Source organism: Oncorhynchus mykiss, chromosome 6 (genome assembly GCF_013265735.2).
Source record: "Oncorhynchus mykiss isolate Arlee chromosome 6, USDA_OmykA_1.1, whole genome shotgun sequence".
Classification (NCBI taxonomy): Eukaryota; Metazoa; Chordata; class Actinopteri; order Salmoniformes; family Salmonidae; genus Oncorhynchus; species Oncorhynchus mykiss.
Window position 1 is genome coordinate 26,641,720 of NC_048570.1, and position 19,375 is coordinate 26,661,094.

The 19,375-nt window shown below is 40.8% G+C and overlaps 1 protein-coding gene across 1 annotated transcript in view; it reads right to left on the minus strand.

The window, feature by feature from the left end:
* Window positions 1-541: 541 nt before the first annotated feature.
* The window catches only part of LOC110525621 (leucine-rich repeat transmembrane neuronal protein 4-like), a 69,138-nt gene continuing 50,304 nt past the window's right edge, over window positions 542-19,375 (minus strand). The window contains exon 3 of the mRNA XM_021605905.2: window positions 542-7,996. The gene's annotated coding sequence lies outside the window, so the exon portion shown is untranslated. The remainder of the gene's footprint in view (window positions 7,997-19,375) is intronic.

A 19,375-nucleotide genomic window follows, 5' to 3' on the forward strand; every position in this document is an offset into this window, starting at 1 on the left:
TTGATGTCCGGACGCAGTAGATCCATGTGAGATCCATGTGAGCTTTAGGCTTTCTGCCCATCAACATCTCAACTGGAAAAAGAACCGAGAGAGCTTATTTGTGATGGTTCCCCAGTCATCCTTTTGAGCTCCTCATTCATTGTCTGCACAGCCCGCTCCGCTAAACGTTTGAGGCCGGGTTAAACGGCACACTGCGGACATAGCGAATCACGTTTCTCCGCATTAATTCTTGGAACAAGTCACAGGTAAAGGTTGTTGCGTTGTCAGACACAACATAGTTAGGCAGACCATGGGTTGCAAACACCTACCGAAGCTTTTTGATGGTTGTGGTCGCTGTGATGTTGCTCATGATGTGAGCCTCCACCATGTGGGCGTCCACCATGACAAGGAACATGTGGCCCACAAAAGGGCCAGCAAAGTCTATGTGCAGCCTGGCCCATGGGCGGTCAGGCCACTCCCACAGATGTAGTGGTGTGGGTGGCGCCATCTTCTGTTTGATCTGGCACTCAGAACATGATTTCACTTTGTTTTCTACATCCTGATCCATGTTAACCCAACATATGTAAGATCTGGCTAAACTCTTCATCTGGGAGGCACCCGGGTGAGCCTCATGGTCCTCATCCATGACTTGTGAACGGCCAGGGGACGGAACAACCACTCTGGACCCCTAGAGTATGCAGCCATCCTGAACACTCAGCTCAGATTTGCACTTTGCATAAGGTCTCAGTCCATCATCCTCTATGACAGGAGGCCAACCCTGCATGAGGAATCTTTTCACTTGGGCCAGGATAGGATCCCGGTCTGTCCACTGTTTGATCTGTTTGGCATTCACAGGTGAGTTTAACAATCTCTCCATTAGGAAAATTGTCTTGGGAGGCATTGTGGCGGGGATCTCTGGTAGCGGGAGACGGCTGAGTGTGTCTGAATTTGCATTGTCCTTCCCCTCTCTGTACACAATAGTTTACTGGTAAGCTGACAGTGTGAGGGACCAGCACTGTATCCTTGCTTAAGCCATGGGAGGAATGCATCTTCATTCACTGAAAAGGCTCATCAGTGGTTTGTGGTCAGTGCATATGGTGAATGATGACCGTAGAGGTGCTTGGAATGTGCACTTCCTACGCTTCAGGCGCAGCCCTGCCTCAGAGAATCTCTTTTACATCCGGTACAAATGGTGGAGGTGCTCCTCCTCCGTCTCCCTTGTAACCAGGCTGTCGTCCAAGTACACTGCTACATAAGGCTGGACTGAATGCCACTCCAAAAACCAAGCGGTTGTACCTGAACAAGACTTTGTGCGTGTTGACTGGGACATACTCTTTTGAGTCTTCGTCCAGGAGGAGCTGTTGCTAGACGTGACTCAAGTCAAGCTTTGAGAACATCTTGCCCCCTGCAAGCATCGCAAACCGGTCCTGCGCGTCCAGCTTAGAGGCTCTGTTGATGGTGAGTTTGTAGTCCCCGCATGTACACACAGTTCTGTCACTTTTCATAACAAGAATGATTTGAGCTGTCCAGCGGGAGATCTGAATGGGAGTAATGATGTTACTTGCAGCCGCTCCAACTCATCCTCCACTTTCTTTTTCATGCCGTAAGGCACTCTCCTGGGCTTGAAAAAGCAAGGCTCGGCCTGAGGATCCACAAACAGCTTAACTGCAGTGCCCTGCAGTGTTCCCAGTTCATCTTTGAAAATCTCAGGGTACTTTTGAATGGCATCCTCAGTCACTCGTGTGTGTGATTTATCTCACCCCAGTTCAGTTGTATTTTGGTGAGCCAATCATGCCCTAGTAAACTAGGCCCATTCATTTTCACCACCAGGAGCCATGTTGTATGCAATGTCCACCTCTAGAGCACCCAGCAATGGTATGCTCTCCCTGCTGTATGTACCCAGTCTGATCCCTGCCGGTGTGAAGGCGGAAGCCTGTTTTGAGCCTCACATTTGTTTGTAGGTCTCCTCACTGATAACAGAGTCAGAAGCCCCGTGTCCATCTCCATCCTCAACTTTTTTCCACCTACCTCCACTGTAGCATAGATAGGCTCTGCGTGGGGCTCACTCATATTAAACATGTTGTAGGAACAATGCTCTTCCTCCTCTTCTGTGCTCTCTAGGTAATGTGCTGCTGACAGTGACTTCTTTGCTGTGAACTTTCCCTGTCCAGTCTGCCCACCCTCTGGCTTGCTCCCAGGACCCCTGCATTTTTTAGCTGTGTCCCTTTTTCTTGCAATTGTGACAGACCGTATCCGGGTACTTGCAGTTTGCGTAATGTGTTCCCCCACATCTGAAACATTCCACTGCTTTTCCACTGCCCCCTCTTTTGTCACCTGATGCACTGTACCACTTCCACTGTTGGGGTTATGTCCTCTAACATAGCCCCAAACTCACAATGTTTCGAGAGTTCACGTAATTCAGCAACAACGTTAGCAACAGACTGACCTGTTTTCCAAAAATGGCAGTTAAACTTGAACCTCTGGACAATCACTGAAGGCTTTGGATTGTGGCGAGTCTGAACGAGAGCAACTAGATCCACAAAAGGAATTTCTCTCCGTCTCCGTGGTGTAGCCAAATTCCTCATTAGATTTGAGGTTTTAGCCCCACACACACTCAAAAGAATAGAGCCCTGCTTAGACTCATCTGTAATTCCATTTGCCAAAGAAAAATGTCCCAACCTTTCCACATATCCTGTCCAGTCCTCGTTCTCTTCCACAAAGTCAGTGATAGTCCCAAACATTGCCATTATAACGTCAACTTGTTCTTGGTCCTCGTTAGTGATTTTCACTTGCTGCTGATTGTCACTGTCAGCGTTTCCCTCCAGCGGTGGCTGCTCTCAGTTGCTCATTAAGCCAGCTAGCTAACTGACTACCTCCGTTTCTTAGCTAGCGAGTGCATCGCCATGTAGATTTATACGTTTTATCCTCATTGCCAAAAAGATGTAGTAACTTGACAAGGAATGCCCACAAGCATTTTTATATTACTTTCCTTTATTTTCAACCTAAAAAATAAAAGGTGTACAACCATGTACAAACGGTACCAATACAGCAAAACGATACAGCCCACTCAACATATGATAAGAGTCGCCTTGTACAGATCCAACTCTGGATGATGACCTCATCAAAGGGGAAGGTCACCGTCAATGCCAATAATTACCATGCACACATGAATAGCAATCATACTATACTTCAGGTAAGTACAATACATATTCAATGTAATTATGTATATAGTGTCCACGCTATAACACTAGGCAGGTCAGCTAAGAACAAATTATTATGTACAATGACGGCCTACCAAAAGGCAAAAGACCTGCGGGGATGTGGGCTGGGATTTTTTTTTATTAATAAAATATAGGACAAAACGCACATCATGACAAGAGAGACACCACAACACTACATATAAAGAGAGGCCGAAGACAACAAAGACATCACCCAAACAGTCAACAAATAGACATGCTCCATCATTAGAAATGAGTCAGTGCCACGGTACACATGATATTTCCACTGTGTGAAAATTGAACAATATGGGGGGAAACAAGGGACAGGCAGTAAAAAATAGAATCAATGATCTTATCTGCTCTTTCATTGTTACACGTCTTCTCATACTGCTATTTTGCTTTGCTTTGAGATTCCATCATTTACAGTTCTTCATTGAACACTGATTCGGTGTATGATATGAGGAATCACCTCATTCTTAGCCTTTGTAGAGAATAAGATTGAATATATAAAACCATGGGATGATGTAGCTTACCCTTGACCCTGCAAACCAAGGCCAAGGCAGAGGACTGCTTTAGAGAAAAAAACACCACCTGCTGAGAGGATAGAGGAGTTTAAAAATAAACTGGGTGCAGGACAGACGCCATACTGGGTTTGCTCTGTCTGGAATGGCAAAGGTAATCTGAAAGTGTTGGCATAGCAGTCCCAAAACATCCCAAGGGAAATCAGGAGCTTTCACAGCTGCCCTGCCAGCCTGCTTGAAGTCTTAACACAACTCCAAGATGACAATACCCAGTACACAGGAACAAAGAAAGGGCAAAGAAAAACTGAAGACCACTGTACTGAAGCACTACTTCATCTGTTACTGCTACGTCATCTAATCTCTTTATTTCTAAGATGTTAGTTATGTCATTTGCATGATACAAAGGACAAACAAGATAAAGGGGATTAAAAATCACAGATGCCACAACTGTAATTCTAAGAAGCACAAGATAAGTAGGCTACTGCAGAGATATACTGGATGGGAATGTGTGTCTTATAATGTAGGCCATGCAACTAAATGTACCTTCTGTTCTGAGAAAAAAATATTTATTCAAAAATTGTGTAGGATTTTAAATTGCTTAAGAGGAAACAGAGTGTTGGCCTAGATTTCAGATTCTATGTACATTCATGCTGACATGTTTCTAAAATGTTAAACACTTCCACAGGCCTTGTACAAATCTGATCATCTGTGCAAGCCTGCACAAAATGTGTCTATGAATGCATCCTTAATATTATGCTTTGAATCACCTGTATTGGAGGTCACTCTTGGTTAGTGCACCATTTAAATGTAAAACCTTTTTGTCCCTTTTTCAAAAGGTTCAAGGCCTATTCTTCACCATCAGGAGACAGGGTTCTCAGAGATGCCTCTCACACCACTGGACAATTTTCCCGAAGCAGAAACAGAAGAAAAGGACGTAAGTCCAAATGATAAAAAGCGCTGTGTGGCCTGGCTTACTTTTAATAGCTCTTAGGAGGAAGTAAAAAAAAACAACCTTCCAAGAAGATAAAAAATCAGGGTGAAGAATCTGCCTGGTCTCATAGACTAGACGTAACATAGTAAATATAAATCCAGGACACTCAAATTAGTATGATATGTTACATTTGGTATGGTTACATAATACAGAAGGTTACTTAAAGCAAGAAAGAAAATAGGGTGGTTGGTCGAGGTGGATGGTCAGAAGTATAACACGAACGTCTAGCAACCCAAAGATTGCGACTTCAAATCTCATCATCGACAACTTTAGAAATTGACCTAATTAGCAACTACTTAGCATGTCAGCTAACCCTTCCCCAAGCTCTTTAACCTAGCTCCTAAACTTAACCCTATCCTTAACACTAACCCGTAGTCTAGCCACCTAGCTAACATTAGGATTTCATACATTTAGCAAATTTGTAACATATTGTATGAATTGCAGTTAGTAAAATATTGTACAAATTGTAATTCATAGCATATCATATGAATTGTAATTTGTAACATACATTCGAAATGGATGATGGACATCCAAAAATGGATACATACCATAAGAAACGTAACATATCATACTAATTGGAGTGTCATGATTTTACGGTTACTAAGTTACTGTAAGTCTACCCTTGAGTCCAGGTAGGAAAAATAACCAACTTTTCTTGCTATTGCAGCAAACTTTTCACTTCTAAAAATTAGGTCCACAGTCAGAAAATAGAGCAAATTGAAAATGATTAAGTCTCAGAAAGAAGACAAAGACTGTTATTCTTGCATAGTCGAGAACAAAGACAAACCAGGATGTGGCAGCCTTGAAGAAAGTATTTCAGCCGAATTTAAGACTGAGAGAATCTCATTCTTCTCTCTTGATGATAGCGGTTATGCACTGTCAATGAATATTTCACTGGGATGGGAATAACTCAGAGGGTGAAGAATAATTGGGAAATAAATGTTCTATGTATGCTATCCTGAGCATGCCACCGGATTGAGCTCAATCAGTGTATTTGATTGCTTTATAAAGTCAATAAATCCTCTTCAATACACTTTGCTTTTCATTATCTGAGTTTGAGTATGATGTGGAAAGTAGTCTCCTTCCTCACCATGCACACGAAAATCTCACAATTTACAAAAGCAAACGATACTGTTTAAAGATGTGACAATTAGGTAAATGGTGTTGCATCAGTTAATAATGACTTTACTTTGTTTAAATTATTCATACATTTTTCAGATCAGTGATGCTTTGATGCAGAACATAAAAATTTAAAAAAGTTATCATTCAGCACTGTATTACTTGTGGTCAAGATTATCCCAAAACACCACACTCTCAGACATGATAAGCAGTGTAATTTCATGGTATGAAAATAAAAATTAAATCTCAGTAAATACATGTTAAAAGTAATTTTAATGTTCACAGGAATTTTTTCTTCAATGAGCATAAAAAACATTTGGTCAGAAAATCTATTGAAATATAATTTTATCGTGTGACGACAGTTCAAGCTGATATTTTATATGGTTTAATTAACAGAAATCAGGATAACATCTTCTTCAAACAGCAAGCCAATATTGCAAGTCCTCGACTTCACAAAATGTCAGTCACACTCTCATACCCAGCCTGCAAACCCAAATCAGGGCATGTTCATCTGAACTTCAGATAAGGCTCCTCCTCTTCATGGGCAAATGGCCGTGTTCATGAAGCAGCCGAGACACTTTATTTGATACCTATTCATAGTATTGAACAAGTTCATTGGGTTTTTGTTATTACATATGTCCTTGAAGTGGAGTATGAGTATGAGCTCCTTGATGAAAACTGTAACAGTCACAGTAGACATTGGGGAAAAGGGATACAAAGATCGAATGCGTCACAGCTGGGGAGAGCAGACAGGCATCAATATTAGACAGTCTGGGTTAAGCTGTTACAACAGTTATCTCCACTATGAGTGAATTCACTGCTGATCTCTAGGTGAATGTCATTATCTGAGGTCACAAAGTCAATTAATGGTCACACTAAAATGCTTCCCTTTAAGTAACTACACATGGTATGTGAGAGACAATCCTACAATTAGATTGACGATTGACGTGACATAAATATAAAATAAATTGTCATTACATTAATCATGAAAATGCAATGATGATCATGATGAACAAATCCATATCAACACAATAACAAATATGTATTTCTGACAAGATATGTCAGCTGTAGGCTACACTTCACATGAAAACAATTAGTCTATTACGCATCAACGTTTTACTTTTCATCTTGGAAACAAAAATAATAATAATAATTGCATTATAGTAAAATTAACATAAAAATCACCAAAATAATAAAAATATTCATTAATGTACTTCTGGAAAAGAAATGTAATCTGTACACTTGACATGAAAACGGTGTGCCCATCACTTACCAAGTTTGCCCTTGTCGTTGTGGGTCATTTCATTTGAGTGGCTCACTTCTTGAAATGAAATAGCTACGGAGACTGGAAAATCTGTAAGGCCTCTGACTGGCAGCATTATTAGAAAAAGCAGCATAAAACCTTTCAGCTCTGTTAGTCTTTAATTTGTTCTGCTATTCCATTGCTCACCCTACTGTTTCCCCAGATCTATTATTGCATTTTGTAGATAATTACTTACCTAAAACAGTGAAGGTGCCGAAACTGTGAGCAGCAGAGTCAATAAGTTCAATAAGAGTAATGAATCATGTCATTTTTTATATTTCTCCCCATGATGCTGGAGAACATTTTAGAAGCAGAAGGAATGTGATACTGCAACTGGACTATATTCAATTATAATGGACATCAAAGGGGCAGCTATCATGTAATATACTGTAACAGTACACTGCAATTTCCATTAATGAATATTTTCATTTTCATTAGTCAAGGTATATTCAGTGTTAGATAAATGTATTCTCTCCATTAATAACAGATTCTCCAGTCAGAATGTTCTTCCTCAGTGCAGATTTGTATCTGTTTCACTCATTATCTGCTGCGGTATACAGTACTGTAACAACACCATGCTCAGTAGCCTAGATGGAGAGGGGAGCACTGGTCTGGTCTCCCCATCTGCACAGGTCACAAGTCACTGTTAGAGGGAATGGGGGTCCGTGCGTATGAGCAAGGTGGTGGGTGTAGAGGGGAGACCAGCTGTATGACCTGTACTGCAGCCCGGTGGCCTCAGACAGCCCTGTGCCTGGGAGGGGGGCTCAAAGCCCATGTTGAGGTGCAGCGCCCCTTGGGCCTGGCAGTAATCCACTACGGGCTGCTCATACCTGTTCAACGTCAGGGCACTCAACTGCTGTGGTACCTGAGAAAACAAAGGAAAAGTAGAGGGGGACGGAGAGAGAGTAAGATAAAAAAAAAGAGTGGTTTAAACATTTTCCCTCTCAACTAGAGGATTTCTTTTTACGTTAGGGTGCAAAGTGAAATAGGCTGAAGATTTACAGATATATTGCATGCAAAAATCTGGTCTCAATTTATTTGGATAGTCCATCTGTAGCAAGGATAAGGGTTAATGTTAGGGTTAGTAGATAGTTTGTTGACATGTTAGTCTAGATTTCTGAGGGATGTTAGTCTGTATTTGAGGGACAGGAATGGTTTTGCGCCAACATGTGTGAGAGGAACAGTATGCAGTGTGTGTCAGTTGTATCTTCTAGTGATTGAATTAGGGATGTTGAAATGAACATCTGGCTTTATAAATATGATCATTGCATGCAATAGTTGTGGTATAATGCATGAAATACATTTAGATCACTGAGCTCATTTGTGAAAGGTAATAACTGAATTATCTCAATCTAAACACCAAAATGACATATGTATGTGCCACATTGCATGCAGGACCAAAAACTTGCATCAATAGTAAGAGAGTACCCACTCAGCTTAACTCAATTATATACAAGATTAAAGCCTTAAGCAAGAGTGCATACATACTTGCTTTTACTCTTTTAAATGGAATCTTGACTCCATTAAGCAGAGGGCTCTTGTTACATTACAAGCGCTTGCTGATTCAAAGGCCTCTCTCTATGGTCTACAGTGCTTTGAACTATGTACAATTACACAACGGGTGGGTCTAATCCTGAATGCTGATTGGTTAAAACCGCACTCCAGCCGGTGTCTATTCCACAAACTACCACCGGCTAAATCTATAACGTTAAAATGCCTATTTACTCTGTTCCATCTGACTGCGCAATCCACTGTCTCATCAGCCCAGACAGGCAATTTATAAACTTGATCCACTATAAAAAGCATCTAGACATTATCTCACATATCTTTTACACTAACATTTCGTCTGGACAGACAGATAGGCAGGCAGTGTTTCTCAGTCTGTCGAAATCATGAATCAGGTGGTATCATTTTTACAAATATATACAAAGAAATTGAAATAAAGTCAAATTAAATGAAGTGCAGCTAGTTTGCAGTCTTTCCAGCTTCAATTTAAAGCGATTGTGTTAGCTGTGTTGTTGGCTAGCTCCTCTGAACAACAGTGTCCTGACGTCAGAAAGAGTACATTTTCTCTGTCAGGTGAAATCGCGCATCATTAGCTCATTGTTATGGATGTATCCAAATAAATGTCAATAGAAAAAAGCTTAAACAAACAAAATGTAGCTACTGTTGTTATTTTGGCTGCACTGTTTTACGTGACTGTCAGTTAGCCGTAGTTGGCTAGCTAGCAAGCAAGGGATAATAACGTTGCCAGCCAGTATGGCAATAGAACATTTAGAACAAACGACTGGGTCGCTCACGTCCATAGATACAGAACAAAAAGTTTGAACAACTGGATCGCGTCTCTGGCAACCAAACCGAACGAACGACCAGCCGGCTTGGGTAGCAACCCTATATTTGTGTCCGGACTATATCTTGTCGAAGGATGAAATTGTATGAATTAATGAATGAATTAAATAACAAATGTCATGAAAATATGTCAACCATTATTGGAATATGTTGCTACCCCTTTGTATAAAAGTAATAATGCCCTCGAAGCAAGTGTATGGAGGATATATTGGCACGGTTTGCCGGGCCTCGACTTTGTCTCATGCCTAACAACACCTGTGCCAATATATTCTCCAAACACTAGCTTCTCGGGCATTATCACTTCATTAAAACAGATCAAATTATATTAATGTGACATTAAATATTGAAACTAATATCACAATATTTAACTGATTCTGTTAGTAGTACATACACACATGCATCAGCACGCATGCACACACAAATAGACACACACACTCAAATCAAACTTTATTTGTCACATGCGCCGAATACAAGTGTAGACCTTACCGTGAAATGCTTACTTACAAGCCCTTAACCAACAGTGCAGTTCAAGAAGAGTTAAGAAAATATTTAACAACTAAACTAAAGTAAAAAATTATAAAAAGTAACACAATAACATAACAATAATGAGGATATATACAGGGGGTACCGTTACCGAGTCTGCAGGGGTACAGGTTAGAGGTAATTTGTACATGTAGGTAGGGGTGAAGTGACTATTCACAGATAATAAACAGCAAATAGCTGCAGTGGACAAAAAAAATGAAGGGGGGAGGGGGGTCAATGTAATAGTCCGGTGGCCATTTGATTTCACACTGGAAGCACTAACAGGGACTAAACAAAATATGTTAATCATTCGAAGCAACTATTGTACACTGCTTTTTTTTCTTATTTTTACTTCGGAGGTGGTCAGCCTTCCTTTTTAAAGACGCAATCCAGTAGAACTGAGCAGTCTCACAAGGGCCCCACAACTGAATGAATCACATTATTATAGCATTGATTATCTCTTCTACAGCTAAGCTCTCAAAACCATTTCTTTAAAAATCATACACAATTGTAAATCTGGATGTCTGGGTACTGAATATAAATACAATATCGTCTCGATTTTGAATATTTCATTGGATTGAGATATCTGTACTCAGAATTAGGTTATGTTGATTAAGCCGCACCTTCTTCAACTAGAAATAAAAGGCCTAAGATATACAGATATACAGTTGAGGTCGGAAGTTTACATACACTTAGGTTGGAGTCATTAAAACCTGTTTTTCAACCACTCCACAAATTGCTTGTTAACAAACTACAGTTGTGGAAAGTCGGTTAGGACATCTACTTTGTGCATGACACAAGTCATTTTTCCAACAATTGTTTACAGACAGATTATTTCACTTATAATTCACTGTATCACAATTCCAGTGGGTCAGAGGTTTACATACCCTATGTTGACTGTGCCTTTGAAGAGCTTGGAAAATTCCAGAAAAGGATATCATAGCCTTATAAGCTTCTGATAGGCTAATTTACATAATTTGAGTCAATTGGAGGTGTACCTGTGGATGTATTTCAAGGCTTACCTTCAAACTCAGTGCCTCTTTGCTTGACATCATTGGAAAATCAAAAGAAATCAGCCAAGACCTCAGGAAAACAATTGTAGACCTCCACAAGTCTGGTTGATCCTTGGGAGCAATTTCCGACCGCCTGAAGGTACCACGTTCATCTGAACAAACAATAGTATGCAAGTATAAACACCATGGGTCCACGCAGCCGTCATACCGCTCAGGAAGGAGATACATTCTGTCTCCTAGAGATAAACATACTTTAGTGTGAAAAGTGCAAATCAATGTCAGAACAACAGCAAAGGACCTTGTGAAGATGCTGAAGGAAATGGGTACAAAAGTATTGATATCCACAGTAAAAATGAGTCCTATATCGACATAACCTGAAAGGACGCTCAACAAGGAAGAAGCTCCAAAATTGCTCCAAAATTGCTATAAAAAAGCCAGACTACGGTTTGCAACTGCACATTGGGACAAAGATTGTACTGTTTGGAGAAATGTCCTCTGATCTGATGAAACAAAAATAGAACTGTTTGGCCATAATGACCATCGTTATGTTTGGAGGAAAAAGGGGGAGGCTTGCAAGCCGAAGATCATCATCCCAACCGTGAAGCACGCAGGTGGCAGCATCATGTTGTGGGGGTGCTTTGCTGCAGGAGGGCGGGTGCACTTCACAAAATAGATGGCATCATGTGGAAGAAAAATGATGTGGATATTTTGAAGCAACATCTCAAGACATCAGTCAGGAAGTTAAAGCTTGGTCGCAAATGGGTCTTCCAAATGGACAATGACCCCAAGCATACTTCCAAAGTTGTGGCAAAATGGCTTAAGGACAACAAAGTTAAGGTATTGGAGTGACCATCACAAAGCCCTGACCTCAATCCTATAGAACATTTCTGGGCAGAACTGATAAAGTGTGTGCGAACAAGGAGGCCCACAAACCTGACTCAGTTACACCAGCTCTGTCAGCAGGAATGGGCCAAAATTCACCCAACTTATTGTGGGAAGCTTGTGGAAGGCTACCCGAAACGTTTGACCCAAGTGAAACAATTTAAAGGAAATGCCACCAAATACTAACTGAGTGTAAACTTCTGACCTACTATTATTCTGACATTTCACATTCTTAAAATAAAGTGGTGATCCTAACTGACCTAAGACAGGGAATTTTACTAGGATTAAATGTCAGGAATTGTGAAAAACTGAATTCAAATCTATTTGGCTAAGGTGTATGTAAACTTCCAACTTCAACTGTATACTTTACAATGTTGCTGTGGGTGTCAGGACATTTATTTATCATTTCATAGCCTCCTAAATCATGTGTTTACTTTGTTTCCAGTCTTCAAGTTCCTGAACCTAGCTTGATCTTTGGGGAACGTAATATTCAGAATACCCAGAATGATAATGTGTTCAGTAGGGGGTCTGTATCTATGACTTCACACAAATTGTCAGCAGAATGACTCGTTTTAGGACAAAGTTTCCTAATTAGTGAAATTGGAGGAGGCAAATGTCTATGTGGAAACCTTTAAATTAGCTTATGGCCCTATTGTATTGAGCAAATTGCCCCTTCTCTCTGTTAACAACAGCACTAAACAAAGTGGGGGCCATAGCTTAAAACAGCTCTTTGATGGTCTCCTGTTATTTTCTAGTTTCTAATACGATTGTATTCTAGCAAGTCAGCACCTGGGATTTCCCAACAGGACTGTGCACTTTTTAAGAGTGTTGAAAGACCTGCCAATGTTTGTGCTCCTTTGTGAGAATAGATACATTACTTCATACTGTAACAGTTTGGACGCAACTACCATGGAGGGCTAGTGAACATACTTTGCTATCAGTTTGGCGACAAGGGCTTAAACTTGTTGCGATTGACCTAACTGATCAGAAGTCCTACATGTGTTTTGTGTCAAACTCAGTTTACAACCATAATCTGCACTCTAATCTCTATGCAGTAATGGTAAAGAACATTTTGAAACAGCATTTAGCTAAATGGGATTTAAGTTAAACCACATGACTCCTGTCCTCAAACACAACAACATTGGGACCTCTGCTCTAGGATCTATTCGAGCAATAACCAAGACAACACTGACCAGACAGTCTTTTTTTTATTTTACTTTGTAATAGAGTGAGTGATTTGATGTTGTCTTATGAAAACATCATCCAGTGTACTCAGTTTGAATATCCCCTTCCCTGCACCCCTTTCTGAAATAGCATTAAATCCAGGTCTGAGTGACGAATATTTAACAAATAAAAGGCTTTTTGGCTTCCTGGTTTGATTGTCCATCCAGGTTTAATCGGGAATATTGTGAATAGCTGGCTATTATGGTGGGGGCTTTTAAAGGCATGACTCATAGGGTTAGCGTAGCCTGGGCAACAGCCAACACCGTGCATTAAAGGCTGAATGTTGCAGACAGAGGAGTTTGCTTCAGGCCTCCTTGACATCTTCCCTCAACAGAACGTGGTCTTCTCCTATTCACATTTTAACACTGCAAAAACATAAATAGGCCTACTCACTCTGGAAAACTCTAAATAGAACACCCTCGAAAATACTCTCTATCTCTATTAATAGCTTTGAATATCACAGCCTGCCTCTCCTTTTTATATATCAATTTAAGACATTTCATTTCAAAGTTATTTGAGCGGGGTACCGCACATTTGTCTCCTTACATTGGCCAATAGGCTACTCTAGTCCCCTAGTACACCGAATACTATTTACACTGGGCTTATTAATATCTGTCCTATGTTATCATTACAAACAATATCAAATATCTAAACCCAAACACTGGGGTGGCAGGTAGCCTAGAGGTTAGAGTGTTGGGCCAGTAACCGAAAGGTTGCTGGATCAAATCCCTGAGCTGACAAGGGAAAATATATGTTGTTCTCCCCCTGAACGAGGCAGTTAAACCACTGTTCCCTGGTAGGCTGTCATTGTAAGTAAGAATTTGTTCTTAACTGACTTGCCTAGTTAAAAATAATAATAACTACAAGTTGCATATTGTAGATAGGCTATAACAAGATTTGTTCACCAAAACTCAAACATTTTGCAAATAATCTGGAAGAAGAAAAGTTTGAAGACTTATATGGCCCATATCCACAAAGTATCTTGGAGTAGGAGTACTGATCTAGGATCAGGTCCCCACCTGTCCATATAATCTTATCCATTATCCTCAACTGATCCTAGATCAGCACTCCTACTGGGATCCTTTGAGGATTTGGACCTGGGATTTCTTCACAATTCAAAGTAATAACAGTTGATCATTATATAAGAAGGAAATCATATTTCTGTAGCTCCATCTTATATGGACTTATACAAAAACCTGTCACTCATTCCCCCTTTCCCTAGTTGAAATGACAGATGTTAGAAGACAAGTGCTGAGGATACCAAAGAGAACAGGCTATAAACACTTATGTCCCTGCGCACCGCAATTAATTCCATTTTCCAAGCTATTAGGTTTGGAATGCTTATCAAAGCATTCACTCAAGTCATTCCGTCTTTGCGCTGCTCTGAATTGGGGTCAGGCTGCAAAATAATGATTTCCCATTAGGAGACAGACAGCTGCAGCGTGCCAGCATGGCACAGCCTCAATCTCAGCCAGCCATGGGTAGCATGATCCCACATTGGCATATTAACAACATCCTCAGGCTGGGCTTCTCCCTATCAGCTGGATAATTCACTCAGTGGTGTATGTGGCCTGAACACTGCAGAGAGCATGGCCAGGCTGCTATTATCATCTCTGGCCATTACATGGGCACTTAATGGCATACTAATGACCCAAGGGCCTTTTCTCCACTGCTTGCTTTCCATAGAAAGAGAGTATAATGAAATTAAGGTGGTCTAATTAGAAAGATGATAAAGCTTGACTCGGCGTAGGACAAGAATGACCACAGAGGTTGGAACTTCACTAATTATCCCAGAATATCATGGGTCTGCTAACAATTCAGATTATAGTTGATAAGATGATAATCAGTAGGGCTGCATCCTATGAATCGAACTCAAATGATCTGCACTAATACATGCATTGACAACAATGCATGGTTTATATTCAAGTCTAAGATACACACAACCCATCTCAAGTAAGGATTATCAATTCACTACTTCAAAATTATTGATAAACATTCTATTATACATAAATATCTATAACTAAATACTATAATTGCTTTTGTCTGCCATCTATCCAGTAGTTAAACTGTTTTGCAAGGAAAAATAGAAGCAGAGACAAATCAGCACAGCAACTTTTACATTGCAATTTTTGGACTTGAAATTCACCATGTAATTACATTTTTTTTAAAGCGTTTTACGGTTGTCAAAAAAGCCATAATCCTTCAGATGTAGGGATGTATCTTCCCCTAATGCTGCTCATCCCATTTTCAGCTCATCAATGTTGGCAATGCATGCTCAGATGATCTGGAGCTGACCATCGATGCTATTTACTGGTTCATTATGGGAATTTTTCTGATGTCTGAAGCCAGACATGCCAAGAGAGATAAACAAGCTGATTTAATCCATGTATGTTGCATGCTTCTTGCATAGGTACATACAAATTATGCACACACCGACCACCGACCCCCTGAACATATGCAGGCACGCATGCACTCACAAATACCCACACACTCTCAATACATATACTGTCGTTTTATCAATTGGTAATTAAAATAGCCTTAATCCTCAAAACCCTGATAAATAATTTATTAAGCAAGTCATGGCAGCTATCATTGATAGTGTAAAAGGGTCCCAGTGAAATCATTCCAAATGGGGTTATGTGGGAATGAACGCTCCCTAACGCTGCTCATCCCATTTCCAGCTCATCAATGTTGAAGCTGACGATGGCTGGATGGATGTCTTGGCTACATTATGTATACTTTTCTGATGTCTGTCATCAATATACTGTATAGTAGGGGAGAGCGAGGTATGTTGTCACACTTTTCACGCTGTCTAACATTTACTGCGCACAATACATCACAATGGTATAAATGTCATACCAAATGAAAGAAGGAGGTCTTGGGCACATATTTTGCATTCATTACATCGTCATATCTTATTTCAGTACGGAGTTGTAGACCGTTAAATAGAGAGTGTGCACTTGGGACAATTTTCCCCATCAGCGGGTAAATTGTCACACTACATCGGGTAAGTTGTCACATAGGATTATCAACAAATATGAACACAACTAATTAATGGTGAATATTGATTTTAATTTCAAATTCAAAACCAAATTCAACTTCATTAAAGAACTCAAAATAAAAACAATCATGCCTAGTGTCATGACGTTGCCCTCTTTGGGTATAGCAAGCCCCACCCCCCTCTCCCTGCCTCCCCCTTGCCTCCTTCAACTAGGCTGCAGTGGTCAGAGAGAGGTCATAAATTCTTGAGGAGAAGACCCTGCCACATGGCCACACAGTATAAGAGGCAGAGTGAATTTTCATAGAGAACAAAGGAATTTCTTCCACCTCACAGAACTTGAAGTACGAACAAAGTTCATGTTCCGGAGAAAGTATAAAAGATCAGTGAAGAATCCAGCTACGAACTGGTCCGTTTGTTACAACTTGGGGAAGCTCATGGGAAACGGTGTGGCCACATTACCATAACGCTGTTTATATAATAGCCTCAGATATGAGGTTTTACATGTAATTGTTGTATAAGGATGAACGAGTGAGTATGATACTGTTTGTAAAATTGTGTAATATGATTTTGGACTGTTTAATGAAGGAAAATCCAATTCCCTTTTGATTTGAACTAAATCAGAGGACCGCCCCTGAGCCCAGTTAGGGTCAGGCATCCTGGGACAGCCCTTTTCTGCAATTCCGAATAAAACCCAACTTTGAGAAATTATCACCAGACCATGTTTCTCTCATTCACTGGAGTACAAAGGTTGTAGACCATTGCTGAATATTTTAACCATACCACGTGGTTAAACTCTTAGACTATCGATACCGACAGAATAATAACAAGTCTTTGATATGAATTACTAGTCTGCAGCTAGGAATTCGGTATCACTGAACGCGAAGAACGACAACCGCCGAAACATCCATTCTATCACAAATGAATGAATGTCACTCTGAACTATCCCTTCTAACCAAGACAGAGAGAGAGAGAGAGAGAGAGAGAGAGAGAGAGAGAGAGATAGAGAGAGAGAGAGAGAGAGAGAGAGAGAGAGAGAGGACAAAACTCTCCAACAGAAACAAACTTTTCAACAAAGATCCCGACGACACACTGAGCGTAAATATATATATTGATTGCAATTGTTCCCAAATGAGTGAGCATTCATGTGCAAAGGATTAGCATTTTAATTGTTATACTTATCAACTTTGTAGTGTCTCATCTCAGTTGACCCCCACTTCCCCTTTTGTATAACAAGCCGCGATGTCGGTTTAGCCCACTAGGGCACATTCTCCTATCATTTCTTGTAACCATGTTTACTGTTTGCTTATGCATTTCTGTGAATTACTTAGTTAGTAATAAATAAATGATTTAATACAATTGATGTATGGATGACTCATAGTGAAGACTGGGTTCGTGCAGATAACCAACAATTTACGACGTTTGGAATGAGACTAACGTGAGGTAAAGTAAATAATTCCTTAATCAGAAGACTATTGATCAGATATGAAAATATCTGAAAGGTTATATTGGGCAATTATAACCTTGTAATCTGAATATTTTTCCTTGGTGCCCCGACTTCCTAGTTAATTACAGTTACATGATTAATCAGTTGATCGCATAATACTAATTACAGAGAATCTTTGATAAAAACTATAAGTCTTCAGTTTAATGATAGTAAAGACACGACACTAGAGACTCTGGCAAATCATGCCTTTCAATCAAAACAATAATGATGGCAGAGCACACATGAATTAAGTGGCACAACCACTTTACTTTGAACTTTGAAATCGAACGTTCTCTGGCGTGTACATAGATCCACGGTAATTGTTGGAATCGGAATGGAATGTAATGCTGCAGATAACTTGCTTAAATGTTTAAAGTCTTAACAAAACAGACGTGGTGTTTAAACACACTAACGCACTAATGCTTTGTAACAGCCTTTACGACGTACATCCATATCTGGACTAATCAGACTCATCTTCAGAGTCACAGGTCTGGCACACATAAATTGCCTGGTCTGAGGTGCAAGCATCATGGGCCCATTTGTTGCATCTCACACACTTCACCCAAGTCTCCTTTGGAAGGCTGTTTGAAAATGGCTCCACACAGACGAGGAAGAAGCATTCCTCTTCATCTGATGAATACTCTTACATGATTTTTCTGTCTTTAGCTACCTTCTTGTTCTTTGCAGATCCAGATTTTGACTCCTCCCCCCTCCTTGCTTCCCTTTCTTCAGAAACAGCCTTTTGCTAGATTGTGCCTTATTAGTTTCAATTTCTAGTGCCTGCTTCACTGGTGTGTCAGTTAGAATTGCTGTTTTGCACCATTTCTCCTTTGCAAGCTGGTTTTTGGGGGCCAGCTTTTGGACATGGCCGGATATCGTCTGGAGTTGGTAGTCCACTGTCAGCAATGGCATTTCTGTGCAAGGGTGAGCTGGTGCAAGCATAAGATCTGGGCAGTGTCTGAGCTCGTGCTAGGCAAGGCTGGAATGGTGCTGGGGCCAAGCAGGTTGGTGCTGGGGCCTGGCAGGGCTGGAATAGTGCTGGGGCCTGGTAGGTTGGTGCTGGGACCTGGCTGGGCTGGAATGTTGCTGGTGCCTGGCAGGGCAGGGTTGGTGCTGGGGCCTGGTAGGTTTTGGTTCTGAATGGGGCGATCTGTAACGTAGGATGGCACAAACTCGGTTTCCAGAAATACATCCATGTTGTAAGGTTGTACCCCAGCCACCCTAAAGCCAGCCTGAATGTGCAAGGGGGTAGCAGCCAAAGGATGGGTGATTGCCACAATCCCAGGAATGTCATAAATTGACATTGTCTTCCCAGGATTATTCCTCATCCAGGCATCACATGCGGTGTTGATGTGCCTCTTTAACAGCCCGTAGACAGACCTGTCTAAGGGTTGAAGCCGATGAGTGCAATGGGGTGGGAATGACAGCATAATCATGCCATTTTGTTTGGCATAATTGAGTCCATCAATGGACAGATGAGACTCGTGGATGTCCAAAAGGAGTAAATGGGGCTTCTCCTTTGAGCACTTCGTATGCTCAACGAAATGTTTCAGGAAGTCAACAAAGTGCACATCTTTTATCCACACAGACGGATTTGCCCCTCCTTTGCTGCCAGGTGGCCCGTTAATCAGGAAATGATCACAGAAGTTTACATAGGGGAATATAAAATATGGATGTATACTATTCCCTGTGGCTGAGACAGCACAGGCCAGTCTGACAAGGGTTCCCCTTTCAGCGGAGGTCAGTGACCTTACTTGTTAGAATCCACGT